Source organism: Otolemur garnettii, unplaced genomic scaffold (genome assembly GCF_000181295.1).
Source record: "Otolemur garnettii isolate 467f Iridium unplaced genomic scaffold, OtoGar3 scaffold00005, whole genome shotgun sequence".
Classification (NCBI taxonomy): Eukaryota; Metazoa; Chordata; class Mammalia; order Primates; family Galagidae; genus Otolemur; species Otolemur garnettii.
In genome coordinates, this window is record NW_003852400.1 from 44417479 (window position 1) to 44425875 (window position 8397).

Sequence of the window (8397 nt, forward strand, 5' to 3'; positions counted from 1 at the left end):
GATTTTCACTTTTACTGATGATAGCCCAAACGAAATGCCCAATTTAGCTGATGTTGAGATCTTCATTGTTCATTACATGAGTTGGAGTGAGAGGTTGTGTTTTCATATGATAGTGCTGAAGATCCTAAGCATAAACCTGGAAGAACATTTTCTCCTTGCCTCTCCATTAATTGTGCATTTAAGAAAGGGTAGTGAACTTGAAAGCAGATATAGATAAATAAGGAACTTTGTTCTTGAATAAGGAACAGGTGAGAGACCTATTGTAATAGGACGGACAACTGGACACTCTCAGAGCTGCAGACCTCACCTGCTCACTCTCAGTGTATGGGAATCAGCTTCCATTGTACCTTAGCAATCTGTCACTGAGGAATGCGTGAGTTGGCAACAACCGTAGGAGCGCAGTATGCTCTTTTTATTGCTGGCTGATGAAGCTCTCAAAGTGGTTGCAGAGGTGCCCAAAGGCACACAGATGAATTCAGTAGCTTCCTGATACACGTGTTTAGTTAGACTTCAGATTGTACTTTAAAGTTTTTTATGGCCCAAATGGCAAAATTGCAGCTATATTTTTTCATAATAAAAACAAATAACTGGATAAGTGAATACAGTCTTTGCAATGGTCTAATTCAGCTGAAATACCTGCTCATTTATTTAGTGGATGGAAATACCCTAAACAGTATTGATGTTGTATCGACACTTCAAAAAGACATCTCACAGGCTCTGGGAGGCCGTATGTTAAAATTACGAAGTAGGTAAAATTTGTCACTGGTATCATCAGTTTTATAACCCACACCTAATCCCCCTTATTTTTTTTTTTCATGAGAATGAGCGTTCCCTTTGACTTCCCCAATTCATTCACGCCCCCCACATCCTTCAAAAAAATCCATTGCTTCCCTGCCTGTGACCTGCACTCTCTGTGCTGGCTTCTGAAGTCAGCCCGCTCTAGGCTGTATTTACCCTTTCCTCAGATTGATGTTCATCCCTAGGTGGCTGTCTTTGCTAAGGATTGTTTGACTGGAAGAAATTGAAACCCATCAAACTAATCTAAGCAAAGTGGGATTGGCCATCTGTCCAAAGCCAGGAGCAGAAACTGTAGCCATGCTTTATGTGGAAGTGGGAAAAAAAGGGAAAGGCATCTATGATAAAAGCAATTACGCTCTCCATCTGTTTTTCTCTGGGATAGCATGCGTATGCATTTCTTCTCGTTATTTTCTCTTCATTTTCGCAGACTACCCCCTGCTTATTTGTAGAGGATAGCTCATTTTGACTTGCCCCACAAAAATGATCTCTGTTTTTGAAGCTAGTCACTTTACAAAATATTTGATTGACCTGATCTCTAAGTATGCCAATTGCAGTTTTCTCAGGGAATCTGATGGGCCAAATGTAGCCCCCAGGTTAGGCGTCTAGCCCTGAATTAATCAACTATATCTAGAAAGAAGAGGGAGGTGCCACAATGTTGAAGAGGGAGGACAGGAGAAAGGCTGGGCTGTGAATTCACAAAGTCACTCTGAACCTTTTTTTGGTACATGTGTGTGTTCATTTTGGTTTGGTTACATTTGTTTTTTTCCCTCAGCAGCGTTCTTGCCTTTTTAAAAAATTAAGATATTTTTAGGCATATTGATAAAATAATCAGCATAAATGTGTTCAAAAAGTGTTAGTTATTTTCTGTTAAAGATAATCTGCTTTTTGTAGCTCTATGGAGCTAGAGAATAAGTTCAAATTCTCCCAAGAGACTGGACGAAAATGCAGTAAATGAAAACATCTGGAGAGGAGACAATTGTTTATGGAGGAGCTTTTGGCCATCTGGGGAGGCCTTCCCAATGTAAAAGGGAGCACACATCATTTCAAAGGTTATATGTAGGAAAAACGAAACCGCCTCGTGGCCAGTCATAGCCCACAGACTGCTACTCTGTGATTCCCATTGTGAAAGCTCTGCAGTAATTCAAAAGGATGATTCTAATGGTTGTTCCAATTGGCATTTTGAAAATCTGGTAGAAAAGGTAGTACTCCTTTGTACTCTTCCTGTAGTCATTTTCTATATGAAAAAGTTCTGTATTAGGAGTTCGGACACCTGGATGCCATTGCCCATTTTGCCACTTATTGGTGTTAAGATTTAACGTAGGGTGGCTTCATCTCTTTGGGCTCATGGGTAAAGGGTGAGTACTGAATGGCTGACAAACTCAGCTCATCAGAATAGCACATGGTGGGGAGGAGGGGTTAAAGTGTCAAAGTGAAGACCAATCACTTCAAGGTATCCGGGAGTGGTTCTCAGAAAAGTGTATTTTTTAAAACTCCCCAGACGCTTTTAACGCAGTCGTGATGGTGAGTGCCATTTAGGAAACTGACTTAGCTGATCTCTCAGTTCTGACTATCAAAGAGACTAATAGTCTAAGACTGACCTTTCCTCATGGGCTGCTCGGCTTGAAAAGGAATCTGGGGTTGCCATATTGAGGAAAACCAGACTTCCCTTGGGATAAATTAACATATCTGCTATTATTTTCTTCAGCGGAGGCTAGTATGAAGGATTTCTGCTTTCTCGCCTGTTAAAACTTGCCTCTGCTAGGGATCAATCGACTCTTCTCTTCAACCCTTACATCTTGATTCCTGATTTATCATGCTGTTTTAAATTTACTATTTTATATCTTTACACTGTCTATAATTTCCAAGTTCTCTTCACAAAGTTAACTCCTTATTTTTGAATCTAAGAAAACACTTTGTACAACATGACCTTTCCCAGCTACGTTTCTCTAAATGCTTGTTTCCGTGTGTACAATTCTCTAGTATATTTCCAACCTATCTTGCATGTAGTTATTATACATTTCTTATATTAAACTGCACAACTTGGTTCATTTTTCTGCTTTTTACCCCATTATGTTTTATTTTCATGGGGCAGAAACCATACGTCATTTCTTTATTACTAGTCCCTAAGCCATTGCCTGAAAATAACGTGCACGTCTGCCTAATGCGTGAATTACTGACCTAAAAACTGTTGCCATCATCACTTCCATCATTATCACCATCATTACCCCCTCCCCACCGTCACTACATGCATATGAGAGCCTTCTGTGCATCTTTTCATTTATTTTTCACAAGAACATAATAAGAGATGGTCACCTATTTTTTCTTTTTTCCCCCCCCAGACAAGAAATTTGGATACTGTACAGCAAGAAATAAATGGACCAAGGTCAATATGTTGGTGAGCAGCAGAGCCAGAGTCTAAATCTAGTCTGACTTTGGAGCCCAAGGTCTTAACCACAAAGATATACTCCCTCCAACATTCATTACGGTTGCTCTGCAGTCTGAAGAGAAGATTTGTTAGGCTGCTTTAGAGTCAAGGTCACCCAATGATTCACAAAAAGAGGAGCAACGGAGACATTTGTTGCTTCCCACTCACCACTCACACAACCCCAGATTTTGTGTCCTTGTCTCCTTTTCGCCTTCATGGCCGCATCTATGTGCAAGTTCTGGTCAAGGCAAAGTCACAGTGATTATGGTTTATGTTGTGAAAGGCAGGAAGAAAACGAGCTAGTCTGCCAGTAATATGTCAACCAGTATATTAAAACAGGCAAGCAAACAAATAGACACTCTAGTTTCACATAGCAGTCATAGCTCATGAGTGGAAAAAGGAGAAAATATGGTGGTTAATTCATAACACTTCGCGTTGTTGTGTCACAGATGTGGAAATTAACACCTCTCCTGCCATTCAAAAGTTCTGACCAGTGCTGGTCAGCATTGTTTTGAATAGTCTGAGATGAAGTACGCTTTATGACTGGGACGGGTCTCTGTATCTGATACCTCTATCATATATCCCTAAATCTGGTCTTTCCTGTGTATCCAAAGTTTCAAAACAATAAGAGCAACAGCAGTAGCAGCAGAAACAGCAGCTGAAATATTGGGAAAGCGTACTTTGCATCGTATATTTTACATACTTCTGTTTCATTTCATCCTCAAAATGACCATATTAAGTCAATACAGCTTAATACTTACCACACTTCACAAGTGAAGAATGGTCTAGAGATAACATATAAGTCAGAATTAACATGTAACCAGTAAATGGGCGATTTTGACGGATGAACGAAAAGCCAGGTAGAATTACAGGGAAGACAACTCAAGAGAATATCAATAAAATAAAGGTCTCACTTCAAAACCCATGATAATGACTGTCACTCTGTCCTAACTCTTGCCATTCTACCAAGTGTTTCACTGGCTTTTCCCCTTCACCTGGGTTGTGTTCCCACCTACCTTTTTTTCTGGCTTTTTCCGCTTATCTTTCAAAAATCAGCACCACCCATCTGGACAGCCTTCCCTGTCCGCTCTTCTATATTCTTTCATAATGAGTTAACTTTCTTCTGCTTATTTAGCAACACTCTATTATCCTATACATCAAATCTTATTTTATTTTTCCTACAATGTTCTGCAAACTCTTCAAAGACAAGGATGGTATATGCTTAAGCTCTCAATACCCCAGAAAAGTGACCGGTTACTGTGAACACATAAGCTGTACTGAACAGATGAAGGAATGAGCTTGATTGCTTAGTGCTGATTAACAAAATAATTTTCTGTAATTTTGAACTCACAGAATAATTGTAGAAATAGAATAAGGAATTGCCATCTACTCTTTACCCAGATTCATCAAATATTCCATTTGATAAGTTGACTTCACCATTCTGTCCATCTTTGTCTTTCTGTCTCTATCCATATATACAGAGGGTGCCAAAAAATGTATACACATTGGAATATTCAAGTCACATTTGACTTCCACAGTTATAAGAGGTACAAGATATACAGTATAAAAAATGTTGTTGGTATATAGTAAACATAATTTTAACACAGTTTTTTCCTTTCTTAAAATGTGTATAATTTTTCACACCTTCTGTGTGTATATGTATGTATACACACACACACCCTTCCCATAGATGTCTCATACATATATAGGAGAGAATAGTAGTTGTATCTAGAGCTACTATATCAAGATATTTAAATACAAGAGAGAAAACGTAAGGTGCAGATATTATGTCCTTTTAATTCTTAAACGATTTAGTGTGTATTATCTGAGAACAAGGCCATTATCTTATAGAAGTACAGAACAGTTATCAGACTAAAGAAGTTTAAGAATTATTTAAAATGATACATTCATTACTTCACATCAACCTTTCAAATATAACCAGTTTTTCTGATGGTGGCCTTTACAGCTTTTTATTTTTAGTCCAAAGTCACTGTCATTAGTTGTCATCTCTGTTTTAGACTCATTTAATAGGAAATAGTTCCTCACTTTTTAAAATTCTCATTCTTATTCCTTTGATATATATTAGAATGCATGCCAGTTATATTTTACAGTCACTGATGGTTTTGTATCTAATGTTTGGTCTGACTTTTGTGACTAGATTCAATTTGTGGACTTTTGGGGAAAAATTGCACAGAAATCATACTGTACTATTCATGGCACATCATATTTGTAGATACATTTTATCACTCAAACATTGCTTCATTTTGTCGTTGTTTGTTTTGTCCTTATCCATATTACTGGTGTTACCACCTTTGGGCCAGTCCTTTAAGGTGGTATCCTCTGTTTCTTCACTTTAAAGAAATGGGCAATTGTTTCTGGGTAATTAACCTGTTATATGTGTGAGAAGATATTTTGAAACCACATCAATGTTGCTTTCATGGTACAAAATTTATTTTGGCTTTAGTCAAATACCATGATTATTGCACAATAGTGATTTTCTAATTTCATCATTCCTTAAACTTTCATTAGTTGACATTTTACATTTGGAAAACTATTTATTTATTTATTTGTATCTTTTTATTTAAATATGCTCTCATTTATGGTATCAATGGTTTATAATCTGTATTAGTATTTTTAAAATCATAACATGGTCATACATTTGGCCAGTGGGACATGCTTAAACCTTGTTTCTTTTGTAAGTTCTATTGATAAAATTTTATACAAATGCCTTTTTGTTACTTCTCCTCATGTAAGAAATTTAATAGTCAAAACGATTCCATTGTTAAGAGATAGGGAAGCAGCAAGGAGTTGTTGGGTTACTCATATCCAGCAGCAGCTGGCTGAGACACTGCTTGTCTATTCCTAGCTCTCTGACATCATCATATCAGCAGTTTGAAATCAGCCGTGGTCATGCTCTCCACAGAGAGATGGTTGCCAAACATTTACCAGCATACGGCTGACTATACGCAAACTCAAATCCATGATCATTTTCTTGTGGTCACCATCCTGAGATCCTGAGCAGAAGTTGGCGTAGCCTTCCTTAAAACCTTGTGTCACACTTGAGTCCCCTGCTTTAGAACAGAGTCCTTAGGAACAGGATGTCCGAATGAATGAGAGATAAACAGTGGTTGGGAGTGAATTATGCCACTGGTCATCCCTCCCCAACACGTAAAAGAGGAATCATAACCCTACAGTCATTTGGTAAAAAGAGGTCATTCCAACTCTATGAGCTTAGATGTGAGGTCTCAGAGGGCTGGGTGCCAGGAGCTGAAGAGGGCCCTACTGAATGGGCAAATACAATTACCCAGCTTCAATGGATGTAGCTGCTATTTTAGGTTCACTGATTCCTCTTCCCTTCAACCTTGAAGCCCCAGCACCATGTCTTTGTCTGACTGCAGCCCATCACACAAAAGTGCCCCAGATAACTACAAGTTTAAAATGCTTGGTTGAATTTGTTCTGGAAAGTGGGGTCTCTATCAGATTCTTATTTAAAATGTGTGTGCCCAACTGGAACATTTATTTATCTCAGATTGATAAGCAAGCCTAGGCTTGTTTTCATCAGCTCCAAATTCGCTTTGACATGGGAATGTTGACACTACAACCTGGGCTCAAATTTGATCGCATGCTTTTACAGAAAGGGTGGACAGTAGCCTAGGATGTCTCTAGTATGATGGTACTTGAGTGTACTCCAAAGCATAAATGTAATAACATTTGAAAGGCTTGCTCTAACACTAAGAGGGGTTGTCGCATTCTTGAACAAATGCAGTTTTAAGTGGTCTGTTGTTCTCAAAAAATGTAACCAGGAATACAGGAATATGGAAAGTTTAGTTATTCTCTTCCAAATCCAGACACAAAAATATCACTCTCCTTGTCTGCTGTTTGCAAAGGAAAATAGAGAGTATGAAAAATATATTTCAATATTTTTCTTTTTCTTCTTTATCTTGTATATTATAAGCTATATTTTCTGTTTAAAAAAATAATTTGTAAAATAATGCAAAGATGAAAAAATAAAAATTTTATTCGATTTTCATTGTTACATGTAGGTTTGTTTTCTGACAAATCTGATTGTGACATCTGGAAGAATATTAAAGGCTGGCACCTGCTATTAAGTTGGAATTTTTGATGAGGTTCAAAGATGGATCTCCATGACCTGGAAAAATAAATCAAGGTCACCCATTGACTCATGCAAAGTCTTTTCAGCCATTTATATTACAATGTAATTATAGCAAACTGATGTACAAGCCTGGAAAATCTGTAACCTAGTCACATTGATACATATGCATTGTAAGATGAATAAATGAAAAGAGGACAAAAATATACAAAGGAAATTGCTTATATTACTCATTATGAGGAGGATCTAACTACTGCAAGCTACCTTAAACATTAGTTTCTGCATCCCTTTCCTTCAGTGCCATTCAGATTTTCTTGATTTACTTTAATTTTGCCAGTAATACCTGTTCATTATTATAATTGTTATTACTTACACTTAAAATAGATCCATTATTTTACTTGATCTCAGAAATAAGCAGTATTTCAGAGCTAAAACATTCTCTCTTATTGTAATGTTGGCAAAAATCTAAACATACATTGGATCTTATGCAGAGTGTATGTTGAGGTTCCCCATGCTGCCATGACTTAGGGAAACTGTGGAAGAAGGGAAATGCTCATATTTCCAGAACGTTTTATTCCACCTTTTCTTGGGTTTGGACTCAGTCCTATTAAGTCAACTTTTAGCTCCATAGTCTAGGAATGGCAGTGTAAAAGAGAAAGCCTAGAGAAGATTATGTGAGCCAGGGATCCAATTTCTTGCTTGTAATATTTTCTAGCTTGGATGAAAATGGTTGATCTGCAGGGAGGTTGCCTGAAATTTTGAAGAGAATAGTCCAAAATTTATTGAATAAAAAATACTAAAAATAATAAAGCAAATGATTAACCTTCTCATTGGTCCTAATCAAGGACGGCTCCTTTAATTGTTTATTAGTTGGGAAAAAAACAAAAGCAAAATGAACAAACATAAACAAAAACAAAACAAAACCAAAAAACAGAAAAAGGTCAAAGAGCAAAGTTGTGGCGAAGTAGTAGTGTGCCAAATTTCTGTTACTGAGAAAATAAGGAATAGAAGACATAGGTGGAGGGGGAATTTTCTTCCTCCCTAATTCCAGGAGATTCCAGTC